The sequence below is a fragment of the Anomaloglossus baeobatrachus genome, chromosome 1, assembly GCF_048569485.1.
Source record: "Anomaloglossus baeobatrachus isolate aAnoBae1 chromosome 1, aAnoBae1.hap1, whole genome shotgun sequence".
Classification (NCBI taxonomy): Eukaryota; Metazoa; Chordata; class Amphibia; order Anura; family Aromobatidae; genus Anomaloglossus; species Anomaloglossus baeobatrachus.
Window position 1 is genome coordinate 227381377 of NC_134353.1, and position 16258 is coordinate 227397634.

At 44.0% G+C, this 16258-nt stretch overlaps 1 long non-coding RNA gene across 1 annotated transcript; it reads left to right on the top strand.

The window, feature by feature from the left end:
• Window positions 1-4726: 4726 nt before the first annotated feature.
• Window positions 4727-11731, top strand: LOC142291414 (uncharacterized). The gene is made up of 3 exons (XR_012750479.1): window positions 4727-4841; window positions 5515-5613; window positions 11646-11731. It is a non-coding gene; the product is annotated as an uncharacterized LOC142291414 (long non-coding RNA).
• Window positions 11732-16258: the final 4527 nt, after the last annotated feature.

Genomic DNA, 16258 nt, shown 5'->3' on the forward strand with positions numbered 1-16258 from the left:
AAAAGATTCTTTATTCAAAATTCATAAAAAAGGTAATTCCAACCAAGTGAAAAATATATTTACGCTTGACGGATTCCAGAGAAAGTAGACTCCTTATTTATAAACAACATAATCAGAATGAGTAGCCAAGGTGATATATACAGTTAGGTCCAGAAATATTTGGACAGTGACACAAGTTTTGTTATTTTAGCTGTTTACAAAAACATGTTCAGAAATACAATTATATATATAATATGGGCTGAAAGTGCACACTCCCAGCTGCAATATGAGAGTTTTCACATCCAAATCGGAGAAAGGGTTTAGGAATCATAGCTCTGTAATGCATAGCCTCCTCTTTTTCAAGGGACCAAAAGTAATTGGACAAGGGACTCTAAGGGCTGCAATTAACTCTGAAGGCGTCTCCCTCGTTAACCTGTAATCAATGAAGTAGTTAAAAGGTCTGGGGTTGATTACAGGTGTGTGGTTTTGCATTTGGAAGCTGTTGCTGTGACCAGACAACATGCGGTCTAAGGAACTCTCAATTGAGGTGAAGCAGAACATCCTGAGGCTGAAAAAAAAGAAAAAATCCATCAGAGAGATAGCAGACATGCTTGGAGTAGCAAAATCAACAGTCGGGTACATTCTGAGAAAAAAGGAATTGACTGGTGAGCTTGGGAACTCAAAAAGGCCTGGGCGTCCACAGATGACAACAGTGGTGGATGATCACCGCATACTTTCTTTGGTGAAGAAGAACCCGTTCACAACATCAACTGAAGTCCAGAACACTCGCAGTGAAGTAGGTGTATCTGTCTCTAAGTCAACAGTAAAGAGAAGACTCCATGAAAGTAAATACAAAGGGTTCACATCTAGATGCAAACCATTCATCAATTCCAAAAATAGACAGGCCAGAGTTAAATTTGCTGAAAAACACCTCATGAAGCCAGCTCAGTTCTGGAAAAGTATTCTATGGACAGATGAGACCAAGATCAACCTGTACCAGAATGATGGGAAGAAAAAAGTTTGGAGAAGAAAGGGAACGGCACATGATCCAAGGCACACCACATCCTCTGTAAAACATGGTGGAGGCAACGTGATGGCATGGGCATGCATGGCTTTCAATGGCACTGGGTCACTTGTGTTTATTGATGACATAACAGCAGACAAGAGTAGCCGGATGAATTCTGAAGTGTACCAGGATATACTTTCAGCCCAGATTCAGCCAAATGCCGCAAAGTTGATCGAACGGCGCTTCATAGTACAGATGGACAATGACCCCAAGCATACAGCCAAAGCTACCCAGGAGTTCATGAGTGCAAAAAAGTGGAACATTCTGCAATGGCCAAGTCAATCACCAGATCTTAACCCAATTGAGCATGCATTTCACTTGCTCAAATCCAGACTTAAGACGGAAAGACCCAAAAACAAGCAAGACCTGAAGGCTGCGGCTGTAAAGGCCTGGCAAAGCATTAAGAAGGAGGAAACCCAGCGTTTGGTGATGTCCATGGGTTCAAGACTTAAGGCAGTGATTGCCTCCAAAGGATTCGCAACAAAATATTGAAAATAAAATTTTTTTTTTTGGGTTTGGTTTATTTGTCCAATTACTTTTGACCTCCTAAAATGTGGAGTGTATGTAAAGAAATGTGTACAATTCCTACAATTTCTATCAGATATTTTTGTTCAAACCTTCAAATTAAACGTTACAATCTGCACTTGAATTCTGTTGTAGAGGTTTCATATCAAATCCAATGTGGTGGCATGCAGAGCCCAACTCGCGAAAATTGTGTCACTGTCCAAATATTTCTGGACCTAACTGTATACCTATACGCCCCTCATCTGAGCCGGATCTACATACAGAACCAACAAAATACTGCTCACTTTATATATAAAAGAAATAATACATTCAAAATATTAGAAATACAAATATACAGAAATATAAAATCAATGTTAGATAAATTATATTTTCATTTTAATATATATACAATGAATCAAAGCGGTGATTTAGTCCTCCTAAATAGCGTGCATTCAGCTTAGGGATCCAATATGCTTCCCTTGAAAGAGGTTTAATAGGGGAATGATTCAATTTTATTTTTTTAAACATTTTATTGCATTTGTTAGTCACTTTATAGGACTTGAACGTACAACTGTATGATAGCTTACACTATACCCAGCAATACCTTGATAAAAATCATGGTCTTCTTAGCAACGGGATAGGTGTCAACAGAGCGCCATGATGACAGGATTATATAGAGCCTCAGCTGTCATGCAAACCCATTGTTGATCCGAGATCATGCCGAGGGGCAGCCAATGCGCTCATAAAATGACACATCCCCATGCCGGCACACTGTTAATGCTGCTATCACAGACTGACAGCAGCGTTTAAAGCGGTTGTCCACTACATTTACTTTGATGGCTTATCCTTAGGATGGGTCATCAATGCCTCATCGGCCGAAGTCCGACACCCGGCACCCCACCAAACAGCTGGGGTGGCCAGAAATGCTCAGTTCCGGAGTTGGCCTGTCTTCTGTTAGAGCCTGCGCACTGCACATCTGCCTCCCAGTGATTTGAATAGGAGACAGATGTGCAGTACCCGGCCGCAGCCACCATCAGAAACTGGGACAGCTCCAGAACTGAGTATTTCTGCCCACCTGCTGCTGGCACCGGTAAAGGCTGATAGGTGGGGGTGCTAGGTGTCGGATCCTGGCTGATCAGACACGGATGACCCATCCTAGGGATATGCTATCAATGTAAAAGTAGTGGATAACCCCTTTATCAGATTAGTATGTGCACACACTGCGTTCTGTCAAGTGCAGAAAAAAATGCACCCTCTGGCAGAATGGACAACTGTGAACACTGCGTTTGACAAAAAAAATGTATCTAAAACGCTTGCATTTTGAATGCGTTTTGGATGCATTTTGGATGCATTTTTGACAGTGCGTTTCCACTCGGCTCTGCTACATCCCTACATCCCCATAGAGCATGTCTGGCTGCGGGACAGAGCTGCGCGATGAGAATGAACTCAGATGAACTTCACCCAATTTCATTGTCACCGCGTGACTCACTGGTGACCGCAAATCCCCTGAGTGACTGAAGTGAGCCGCGCGATCATCGTTGCTGTCACTCAGGTTACCCGCGGCCAGCTGGAGTCTTCCACCCGAGACCGCAAATCACCTGAGTGAGGGCACCCGAGTGAGGGCACCGCTGATTGCGCGGCTCTCTTCAATCACTCGAGCAACTTGCTGTCACAGTTGGAGGATCCAGCAGTGGCCGCGGGTAACCTGAGTGACGTTACCACTGATAGCGCAACTTACTTCAGTTGCTGCGTGGAGCTGACATAGAGCTGTTATGCTCTATGGCCGCTCGCTGTCAGCTTCCCATGTAGCAAAGCTGGAAGCATTGTGGGATCTCGTGTGGATTACGTCGGACCTGGATGGGTATTTGCGGTTTAATAAAGTGGTGAAAGAGGGTGTTTTTTTTGTCTTTTATTCCAAAGGAAGGATTTTTTGGGTGGATGTGTTTATTTTCTTTAACTTACAGGTTAATCATGGAAGGTATCTCGGGAAGACGCCTGCCATGATTAAAGTAGGACTTAGTGGGGCTCCCCATCCTGAGAATACCAGCCTTCAGCCGTGTGGCTTTACCTTGGCTGGTATGAAAATTGGGGGGGGACCACACGTTGTTTTTTTTTAATAGTTTATTTATTTTACTGCACGATATAGACCCGCCCACCGGCGGCTGTGATTGGTTGCAGTGAGACAGCTGTCACTCAGCGTGGGGGCGTTTCTGACTGTAACCAATCATAGGCGCCGGTGGTTCGGGGAAGAAGTGAATACAAGATGGAATAATGAGCGGCCGGCTTTTTCAAAAGCTGGAGAAGCCGCCGGAGCTTTGTAACAGCTGTGCAGCACTGCGCCGGTGATCGGTGAGTATGAAAGAGAGAGGGAGAAACCGACCGACATCAACAGAGACCGACATCGACAGACCGACACCAACAGAGAGACCGAAAGACCTGCGCTTTGTTTGTCAAAAAAGCATGCGGAACGCAACAAAAATGCAGTGCAAGCGCATTTTGGTTGCTTTTTGACACCCGTCAGTCATTTCAATGGACAAAAGAAGTGACATGCTGCTTTTTTAAATGCATCGATTTTGTCAAATTTTTGGCATCCAAAACATTGCGTTTAAAAAAGCAACGTGCGCATGGAATTTGCCGACTTCTCATAGACTTTGCTGGGGAAGCAGAACGCATGCATTTTGACAATGACACACTGCGGTTTTAAACGCTGCGGAAACGCAACATGCACATAGGCTGATCCTCTCTGTGACACGTACAGAGGTAGGCTTAGCCTGTGAGCCCGCACAACAAACCCGCACATGATGTTCAAAAGCCTGAACATGTGAACAAGCTCTTACTACATCAATCATTCTTTTCTGATACGTTTTTCAGGCAGTTTCCACCTATCGGTTGTACACAAATCCTTTGGCTTCTTTTGCACACAGTATTTTTGTTTCATTTTTTTCTGGTTATTAAAAATGAGATATATTTATGCATTTTTATCTCCTTATACTTCCCTTTGGATAAACCTGTGGAAAACGCATCTGCATATTACCAAGCATAATCCATGCTGTGTTTGCTAAAGAAAAACTGAAGACAACCCCCCACAAAAACGCACTGTTTAGTGTGTGAATATGTAGCATCTCGCAGTCTCCAGCCGGGCTGATCAGGCTCATGCAGATCGGCGCTCTAGCGCTCAGGTCTGGCCAGTGGCACTGGAGAAGAGATTTCCGAGTGAGTGGATCGTGCTCTTCTCTGCTCGCCATGTTGATGTCCCCGGTAACCGGAATGTTGCGGAGCCATACTGCCAGAGGTAAGTGTGTGGAGGATGTCCGCAGGGGGCTTTATTCTGGGGGCTGTTCAGTGGGTGCTGTCCCATGGGGCCCAGTGGCTGTGGGTGCTCAAGGACATTTGCCCTTGTCATGTCCCCATGAAGTGGCCACAAGGCAGATCTCAGCCTGCAATTGTCCTTGCAGATTGATGTGTGACTAGAGTCAGTGGGGGTGCATTTGTATCATACTTGCCATTTTATGCTGCCATACAGTGCACAGCCAGACATATATAATATAACATTACTTTCTCATACAGCCACCCCCTTGTAAAGACCATAAAAATTAACACTAAATGTAAAGGCCCAAATCTCTGGAACCGTATGGTGGATGGATATATATATATATATATATATATATATATATATATATATATATATACACACATACACACACACGCAAGGGCGCAGTGGGAACAAAATAAGAGCAAAAACGTCCCACTGATGATAGGTCCTCTTATGTGCCTGTATACAGTGGGGTACATTGCAGCCTCCCACCCAGGAGTACTCTGGAGATGATATGTGGATGATGTGTGAGTAAAATCTACATTTTTAATTTGTGTTTTATCTACATGAGTGTTTCCTGAGCTGAAATAGCGTTGGATTAATAATTATCAAATACATTTGTGTGATAATGTAACTGCCTATGTCATTTCAGTCTTTTCACGGTCGATGTTTACCGCAAGGCCTCGTGATCCTTCACAGCCAAACTGGTTTATAGTCACCTTAACATTTGGGACATCTGCAGCTCTCTGGGGTCTGGTGAGAATTTTACTTATTAACTGCTATCTACAGTATTTTAAAATAGGCATTGGTTGGTGTCATCCAACTTTGATTTACTACGGATATGCTCACTACTTGTATGGGAGCGAGAAGCGCGCTCTGCATGTATGGGAGCGAGAAGCGCGCTCTGCATGTATGGGAGCGAGAAGCGCGCTCTGCATGTATGGGAGCGAGAAGCGCGCTCTGCATGTATGGGAGCGAGAAGCGCGCTCTGCATGTATGGGAGCGAGAAGCGCGCTCTGCATGTATGGGAGCGAGAAGCGCGCTCTGCCTGTATGGGAGCGAGAAGCGCGCTCTGCCTGTATGGGAGCGAGAAGCGCGCTCTGCCTGTATGGGAGCGAGAAGCGCGCTCTGCCTGTATGGGAGCGAGAAGCGCGCTCTGCTTGTATGTCGCAGTGGCATTTAAAGGGAGTTTGTAAGCAGGTTTTTGCCATCTTCTCTGAAAGCAGGGGCAGAGATCTTGATTCTAGCGATGTGTCACTTACTGGGATGCTTAGTGTAGTTTTTATATACTGCTGACTAATCGGTGATTTTATCATTAGAGGACTACTTGGCATGCTGTCAGGTAGTCCAGCATATACCTGAGCTCTGTATAACTGCTAGATCTGCAGCAGAGAAAACATTGATTTTATTAAAATGACAGCAAACAGCTCAGTAAGTGACACATCGCTGGAATCATGGTCTCTGTCTCTACATTATGTTGCTCTCAGATGGCAGATCCCCTTTAATGCTCGCCAGCAGGGGGCGCACACTTCTGATTGTGGGACGCTGATTGGTTGTCATGGCAGCCAGGGGTCTGCTGGAGACCCTCGTGTCTATCATTACAGTATTCCTGTGAAAACCAACCTGTGGTCTGCATTCTTTGGAGAAGAAGGCTATAGAACAAGTGATCAGACTATTGCAGGTTCAAGAGCACTATTAAATATATTACAAAGTAGAAAAAAGTTTTAAAATGTGAAAAAAGTATAAAAGTTCAAATCACCCCCTTTTACCCCATGAAAAATGAAGAAATAGAAAAAAAGTGACAAAGTGCATATTTGATATCGCTTTGTTCATAAAAGTCTGTTTTATCAAAATATAAAATAAATTAATCCAATTGGTAAAAAGCAACAAGAAAAAAATCAAACCGTCAGAATTGCAGTTTTTCAGCCACTGCAACAACAGAAAAGAAAACTAGTAACAGGTGATCAAAATATTGGATATTCCCCAAAATAATACCATCAGCCTGGGGCGCAAAAAAACATGCTCACACAGCCCAAAAATGTGAAACGCTAGGACTCTCAAAGTCGTAACACAAACAGATTTATTTTTGTTTATATCAAAAGTTCTGTTTTTTTCACCACTTAAATAAAACTATACGTTTGGTATCTCGTAATCATGCTGACCTGGAGAATCATACTGCCATGTCAGTTTTATGGTAAAACTAGCTGTAGTACACTGCGTTGCCCGGGATAGTAACTGTCTCTGTCTCTCTCCCAGTCTCTGTCTGTCTCTGTATAAGTGTCTCTGTCTCTGTCTCTCTCTCTCTGTGTATGTTTGTCTCTTTGCCCGTCTATCTCTGTCTGTCTGTGTTTGTCTCTCCACCGACATCATATTACCTCACATATAAGCTTCTTATACTATGAATGTCCTTTGTTCCTATAGCAGCCAATCACAGCTCCTATTAATAGCCTGTAGCTCACAGCTCCATTCACTTTAACCCCTTCAGCCCCCGGGCAGTTTCCGTTTTTGTTTTTAGCTCCTTTTCTTCCAAGAGCCGTAACTTTTTTTTATTTTTCTGTCACTCTTGCCATATGAGGGCTTTTTTTTGCGGGACGAGTTGTACTTTTAAATGAAACCATAGGTTTTACCATATAGTGTACTGGAAAACAGCAAAAAAAATTCCAAGTGTGGAAAAACTGCAAAAAAAAGTGTGATCGTACAATAGTTTTTGGGATATTTTATTCACCGTGTTCACTATATGGTAAAACTGATGTGTGGGTATGATGCCTCAGGTCGGTGCGAGTTTGTAGACACCAAACATGTATAGGTTTACTTCTATCTAAGGGGTTAAAAAAATTCACAAGTTTGTCCAATAAAAGTGGCGCACGTTTTGCGCCATTTTCCGAAACACGTAGCGTTTTCATTTTTCGGGATCTATGGCTCAGTGACGGCTTATTTTTTGCGTCTCGAGCTAACATTTTTAATGGTACCATGCTTGCGCAGATGCTACGTTTTGATCGCCTGTTATTGCATTTTGCGTAAAACATGCGGTGACCAAAAACGTAATTTTGGCGTTTGGAGTTTTTTTGCCGCTACGCCATTTACCAATCAGATAGATTAATTGATTTTATATTTTGATCGGGCATTTCTGAAGGAGGCGATATCAAATATGTGTATATTTATTTATTTTTTAACCCTTTAATTTTCAATGGGGTGATTTCAAAATTTTAGGTTTTTTTTATTTTTTAAAACTTTTTTTTTTTGTACTTTTTTTTTTTATTTTACTAGTCCCCCTAGGGGGCTATAGCGATCCGCAATCCGATCGCTCTTATCTATCTGCTGATCACAACTATACAGCTGTAAACAGCAGATACAGTCACTGCCTGTTTCCCTCTGCTCCGAGCCGAGGGAAAACGAAAGTGAAACATCATAGCTGCAGGCGTCATCACATGACCCTGTGCTACGATGGCAACCACCGAAAGTCACGTGATCACTCACGTGACTTCCGGTGGGGGCGGCTGTAAGTAAAAATCATGGCCGCGCGCATATAGATCTCGCTGTGCAAAATTTTGTGATTGTAAATGCGACGGTGCGGATTCCTTTAACGGACATACATACCTACATACACACACTCAGCTTTATATATTATATTAACTCTGTAAATATAAAAATAAAATTTCAGAAATTAACTTACCGTATATACTGGCGTATAAGACGACTTTTTACCCCCTTAAAATAATGGCTACAGTGGGGGGTCGTCTTATACGCCGGATATACGGGGGGGGGGGGGGGGTGTGTGTATATATATATATATGTACACTGCAGCGTCCAGGGGAGGTGGGGGCAGCAGCTCTGGAGCACAGGGGAACGCTGCGGGCTGCAGCCTTTGATCTCCTGCACCCGCTCATATAATATGCACAGCCGCTGTCCATCTCCAATGGTGCTGAAATCACACGCAGTGAGGGGCTGGGGCAGCGGTGCATATTATATGAGCCTGCGTCCCAGTGTGATCGCACATGCCCACCCCTGTGTTAGATTTGGCCCCCAGGCTGCTGCTCATTCTAAAATAAAAAAGCTTTACTTACCCCTGCAGCGTTTCTCCCCGTGTCCCTGCTTCCACTGTGATCAGGCAGGCAGAGAGCTCAGCCTGCTGTGCCGATCACATGACCGCACTGAGAACCAGGAAGTGGAAGAACAGAAGCACGGAGCCAGACAGGAGGGAGCTCAGCGCTGGAGGAGGTAAGGAAAGAGGGTTTTATTTTACTTTGGGCAGCAGCCTAGGGGCCATATCTGACACAGGGGGACTTGTGCGATCTATAGGGGCCATGGGCAGCACTATGGGGGCGATATCTGACACAGGGGGACTTGTGCGATCTATATAGGGGCCATGGGCAGCACTATGGGGGCGATATATAACACAGGGGGACTTGTACGATCTATATAGGAGCCAGGGGCAGCACTATGGGGGCGATATCTAACACAGGGGGACTTGTGCGATCTATAGGGACCATGGGCAGCACTATGGGGGCGATATATAACACAGGGGGACTTGTGCGATCTATATAGGAGCCATGGGCAGCACTATGGGGGCGATATCTAACACAGGGGGACTTGTGCGATCTATAGGGGCCATGGGCAGCACTATGGGGGCGATATCTAACACAGGGGGACTTGTGCGATCTATAGGGGCCATGGGCAGCAGCATGGGGGCGTTATCTAACACGGGAACGTGTGCAATCCATAGGGGACCATAGGCAGCACAGGGGAACGTGTGCCATCACAAGGGGGCTACATTCAATATAAGGGGGCCATATCCAGATTAAGGGGGCTAATTTTAGGATGGGGGGCTATGAAGGACATATACCCTATATGATTTGTTAGAGGGACACTGGCATTATAAGATGGACCCCATTTAACATTAAAAAAAAAAATTCTCTTTTCCTTCACCATATTTGGGGGTGCGTCTTATAATCAGGTGCGTCTTATAAAGCGAAAAATACGGTATATATCATACAGCAGGGGTCGGGAACCTATGGCTCGCGAGCCAGATATGGCTCTTTTGATGGCCGTATCTGGCTCGCAGACAGGGCTCCTACCTGTCTATGGGCAAATGCCGGGGCCCTGGAGAGCCGGGGGGCCCACTCGGCCTCGTCAGTTCTCCTGTCCCTTGGCCGGGGCCCACTCGCCTTTATAGTTCTGCTGCCCCCGGCCGAGTTCCGGGGACCGCAGTCCTCGCCGTCACTTTTTAAGGCGCGCAGACATCCTGTTTTGAATTTCATCTGTGGGCGGAGCTACCGCCTTCTCAGTCCCACAGATGAAGGAGGCGAGCTTCTGTCCGGCGCTCTGTGGGCCCCCTCTCCACCGTGACCTAATCGGGTAAATGCCCTCCCCGCCTCCCCATTATGGGCCCCGGTGAGCTGCTTCTAACCCCCCAGATGTATGCCCTGCCAATCCCCCCCCCCCCCCCCGCCGATGCCGCGGGTGCTGTACCCGCCGAGCCGCGGGTGCAGGCCCCACAGAGCAGCAGAGTTGTGTGTATTTGTCTGTATGTAGCAGAGTTGTATGTGTTTGTCTGTATGTAGCAGAGTTGTGTGTGTTTGTCTGTATGTAGCAGAGTTGTGTGTGTTTGTCTGTATGTAGTAGAGTTGTATGTGTTTGTCTGTTTGTAGCAGAGTTGTGTGTGTTTGTCTGTTTGTAGCAGAGTTGTGTGTGTCTGTTTGTAGCAGAGTGTAGTACCATTGTTTCAGTCCAGTTGTGGCTTTATACAGCAGGGAGGAGCATTCCTTGCTGTACTAAGTGAACATTGGAGCGATTGATCTGTCAATGGCCCTTTAAAAACATATTGTACAGCTCTCGCGGAATTAAAATTAACATGTTGCAATCAAAGCAGACTTTTTTTCATTTGGGAGCGGGGTAGTCTTATACAGTGAGTATATCCCAAATTCTATATTTTTAGGTCAGAAGTTGGGGGTCGTCTTATACGCCCAGTCGTCTTATACGCCGGCATATACGGTACTTCACCACATTTAGAATTTCTTTTTCTAAATTCCCATCACATGATAAAATGGATGGTGTCCTTCAAAAGTACAACTCATCCCGCAAAAAAACAGGCCCTCACATGTCTATATCGACAGAAAAATAAAAAAGTTATGGCTCTTGGAATAAGAGGAGAAAAAAACCCCGAAAGCGCAATAACTAAAAATCGTCTGGTCTTTAAGGGGTTACAGGAAACTTATCAACAGAAAATGACTTCCTGTTTAAAGTTTTTATGTTAAATGTTTTGATATTATTTTTTTCAATTTCACATATGACAATTGATTTTAAAAAGGAAAAAAAAAGCTTTTGCAATTTTCCCACTGGCTGCTAAGCCTTTGCTAAACTCATTACTTGCGCTGCAGAAAAGACTTTTCAGTAGTCTCATTATCATCACCAGTTTGATTACAATGAAAGACCTCTATATCCAAATGTGACTCATGACCCACAATTCACTATAGGCGATGTAACAACTCACATCTTCTCTTCCAAATGACCTTTGCCCAAACCAGAGAATGCAAAGAAAAACTTTTATTGCAATTTTTTTTTTTTTAATTTGAAAATATAGTGATACAAGAAATAAAAACCTTGCTTTAACAATTGCTGATACATTCGCCTTCATACTCATCAGAATTTCTGGAGGGGAGAAACGGAACAACCCCTACTTAATTATTATTCAGTTTTGGAGGGGTTTTTTTTTTTTTTTTTTTTTTTTTTTTTAAATCTGTCATTTAACAGTGTGTTTATATTACTAAATTTTATATTTTACAGCTTTTCAAACAACACAATGATGATGTCGCGGAGTACAAAAGGAGAAATGGGTTGCAATAAACTAAACGTCATCTTGTAGTATTGTAAGTAATAAATACTTATTGATAAATGTAAATTGATTTTTGTTGGGATTGTTATTTACTCTTTACGGTGAAAGCTTTCTGTTGGTGTAGTTAACCATAATAGTTTATCAAGATTAACCCCTTCACGACCGCGGGCAGTAAAATTACGTCCTATTTTAACGTGACTTAACGACCAGGGATGTAACTTTACTGCCTAAAATTCATTTGATTGCCGTGGCCATAGCCATGGCTTTCAAATGATGTCCTCTGCTGTTTCTTACAGCAGGGGACCTTTGCTTGACCCCAGGGGGGGTGGCATCGCCACCCCCCCATCGACGATCGATGTGATTGGCTGTTCAAATCTGAACCGCCAACCACATTGTTCTCACTGATTTTGGCAAAAATAATCCCTGAATTAGTGCGATACTGTGAGATCCGGCTATGAGGTGCTGCAGCAGATCATAGCTGGAGCTCTAACATGTCGCCCCCAGCCCCTGCAGCACTGATTGGAGCGATTGTGCTATGACGCGATATCGCTCCAATCAGTGTGCAGTAGGGCGGTCTGATCTGCAGGTGGCCGCCCTCCCCAGGCTTGTGCTGGTCTGTGAGCCCTCCCCCAACATGTCTGCAGCGTGCACTGGCTGGTACTTGTGCCGCCGCTGATTTCACCGCCTCTCTGGTTCCACGTGAGTATTGTGCTCACCTTGCAGCCCCTGCACGCTCCCGTGATCTGCCCCCCCACGCCCCGATCTGCCCCCCGCCACGATCTGCCTGCCTCCTCCGTGATCTCTATTCTGCTTCCTTCCTTCTGCCTCTGTTCTCCGGTATCCCTCTCCCCCTCCCCCTCTGCTCTCACACTCCCCCTCTGCTCTCACCCTCCCCCTCTGCTCTCACCCTCCCCCTCTGCTCTCCCCCGACGTCCTCTTACCTGCCTTCACCGGGTCGTCCGAGGTCTTCACTGGCCCGATCACATCTGCCTCCATCGCTGGGTTCTTCCTGGGTCTCCTGCTGATTTGTCCAACGTCCTGCCTGCTGCTCCTGTAAAGCTGTCCATCTCGCTTGCCTTCTGCTCCTCCTGCAGTTCTTTTGGTCAGTGATCCTCCTGCTAATCCTCTGGGTACTGTGAGTATAATTTTTTTTTTCTCCTGTATCCCCTGTTCATTTTTACACCTCATCCGTCTGTGCGTTCTGCCGAGCGCTGATCAGGGATGCAGATAACGTATCTGCATCCGTGGTCAGTTTTCGGCGGGACTTTTTTTTTTTTTTTCCCGTATCCCCGCCGCTTTTTTATCGCATCCGTCCGTGCGTCCCACCGAGCGCTGATCAGGGATGCGCATAACGGATCGGCATCCCTGCTCAATTTTTGGCGTGACTTTTTTTTTTTTTTTGTATCCCTGACACTTTTTGTATCTCATCCGACCGTGCGTCCTGCAGCGGCCAATCAGTGCACCGCGTCCTTCTCTTCTGAGCCACTCTATGCGCCCAAGCAATTACTTTCCACCACATATGAGGTATCTACGCTACGTACTCAGGAAAAATTGAACAATACGTTTTATAGTGCAATTTTTCCTGGTACCGTTGTAAAAAAGAAAAAAAAAAAAAGCTACCTGGTTGATGCAAAAATTTTGTGGTAAAAAAAAAAAATTGTCACAGTTCAACGTTATCAACTTCTGTGGAGCCCCTGGGGGTACAAGGGGCTCACCAAACATCTAGATAAATTCCTTGATGGGTCTAGTTCCAAAATGGGGTAATTTGTGGGGGAGCTCCACTGTTTAGGCACCATAGGGGTCTCCATACGTTACATGGTATCTGCTAATGATTCCAACCAATTTTGCTGTCAAATGGTGCTCCTTTTCTTCTGAGCCCCGCCATGCGCCCAAACAATTACTTTCCACCACATATGAGGTATCTGCGTACTCAGGAGAAATTGCACAATACGTTTTTTGGTGCATTTTTTCCTGATACCCTTTTGAAAAAAAAAAAGCTACCTGGTTCAAGTAACAGTTTTGTAATGAAAAAAAAATAATTGTATTCATGGCTCAACATTATCAACTTCTGTGGAGCCACTTGGGGCTTGTTAAACATCTAGATAAACTCCTTGAGGGGTCTAGTTTTCAAAATGGGGTCACTTGTGGGGGAGCTCCATTGTTTAGGCACCTCAGGGGGTCTCCAAATGCAACATTACGTCAGCTAATGATTCCAACCAATTTTGCTGTCAAATGGTGCTCCTTCTCTTCTGAGCCCCGCCATGCGCCCAAACAATTGCTCTCCACCACATATGAGGTATCGCGTCATACTCAGGAAAAAATGCACTATAAATTTCATGGTGCATTTTTTCCTTATACCCTTGTGAAAAAAGCTACCTAGTTGAAGCAACAGTTTTGTGCTAAAACATTTTTTTTTTCTTTTCACGGATCAACGTTATAAACTTCTGTAAAGCCCCCAGGGGTTCAAAGTGCTCACCAAACATATAGAAAAATTATTTGAGGGCTCTAGTTTCCAAAATGGGGTCACTTGTGGGGGAGCTCCATTGTTTAGGCACCTCAGGGGGTCTTCAAACCCGACATGGCGTCCACTAATGAGTGCAGCTAATTTTGCGTTCAAAAATTCAAATGGTGCTCCTTCCCTTTCGACCTCTGCCGTGCGCCCAAACAATTGATTTTTACCACATATGGGGGTATCAGCGTATTCAGGAGAAAATGCACAATAAATTGTATGGTGCGCTTTCTCTTTTCTCCCTTGTGAAAATGAAAATTTTATGGCTAAAGTAACATTTTTGTGTTTAAAAAGTAAAATTTTCATTTTTTCCTTCCACATTGCTTTGGTTCCTGTGAAGCGCCTAAAGGGTTAATAAACTTCTTGGATGTGGTTTTGAGCAATGTGAGGGGTGCAGATTTTAGAATGGGGTCACTTTTGGGTATTTTCTGTCACCTGAGCCTCTCAAAGTCACTTCAAATGTGATGTGGTACCTAAAATAAAAAATATTTTGTAAATTTTATTGGAAAAATGAGAATTTGCTCATGAACTTTGAACCCTTATAACTTCCTAACGAAAAAAAAATTGTTTCGAAAATTGCGCTGATGTAAAGTAGACAAGTGGGAAATGTTGTTATTTAGTAACTATTTTGTGTGACATATCTCTCAGATTTATGGGCATACATTTTCAAAGTTTGAAAATTGCGAAATTTTCGCAAAATTTCCTAAATTTTCACAAATAAACGCAAAAAATATCGGCCTAAATTTACCACTGACATGAAGTACAATATATCACGAAAAAACTGCGTCAGAATCGCCAGGATCCATTGAAGCGTTCCAGAGTTATAACCTGTCAAAGTGACACTGGTCAGAATTGCAAAAAATGGCCCGGTCATTAGGGTGTTTTAGTGGCCTGGGGTAAAGGGGTTAAAGGTTATGCTCATGTTAGTAGATCGAAACAAATCAATAGGCAGTGAGAAGTGAAGCAAGGTTGTAATTTCTATCTGCCTCTGTTCTTCTTCTATCTTTGCTTTTTTTTTTTTTTTCTTCATTATTTTCAAGTAGACCAGTGCATAGCACTTTAAGGGAATCTGAGGACAGCAGGTGTTAAAGGCTGAAATACAAATTTCAGCAATGTGACACTTAGTAGGCTGTGCATTGGTGTTTTTTGTTTTTTTTTTTAATTAAATTGATTATCACTGGAAGATTATCACTGCCCAGACTACAGCTCATGTGCCTACTAGACCGACCACCTCTCCTCCTGCCCTGATAGGCAGGTCACTGGTTATATACAATATTCATACAAAGCTGTGGTGTGTGGGGTTAGCTAAACTAAGTGATAAATTGATGGAATCAGAGTCTATTTGCCTACATTTTGCTGATACTATGTTGATGCACTGGTCCTGAAGAAGAGGTATATCCTCGAAACGCGTAGACCGATGGAATAAAAGAATACGTTTATAACATCAACGTGCTACATCTTCATTTTGGCTGATGCGCGGCATTAACCCCCTCTTCACTCTGATTTGTATGTACATTATGCTGATGACAGATGAGGTAGCAAAAACCTGCTGACAGATTCCTTTAGCTTAGCACTAAAGTGGTTTAGTAGCAGTGGCGGAAAATGTTCATTGCCTCCAAGCTCTTTCCTAGTGAGCTTGTAAGCACTGCTTTGAGGCTGGCTGTGAGCTGCGCTGCTTACAAGATGAACTGAGGCTGGCTTTGGATCACTGGAGTAAAGTGGTTAGCTTCTGATCCTGGCCAGCCTCAGCCCCACTGCTTTGCAGCCTGGGAGGTAATACACTCCTGATTAAGTATTGCGCTAAAGCAAAACCAAAGACATGCACTAGCATACCTATTAGTATACCTGCTATGTTTAGGTGGCCATTAACAAACAAAGGCTAGTAAAAAAAGACAGTAAAAAAATACCCTGCAGTAAGTAAATAATAATAGTACATGTAAATAACATAGGGTACTTAAGATCAACCAAAAAAATAGGCTTCAACACTTGTTGGAATAACTGCAATGTAGGTGCATGTTCACACTGTGGAGATGAACAGACAAAATCCTAGGATTG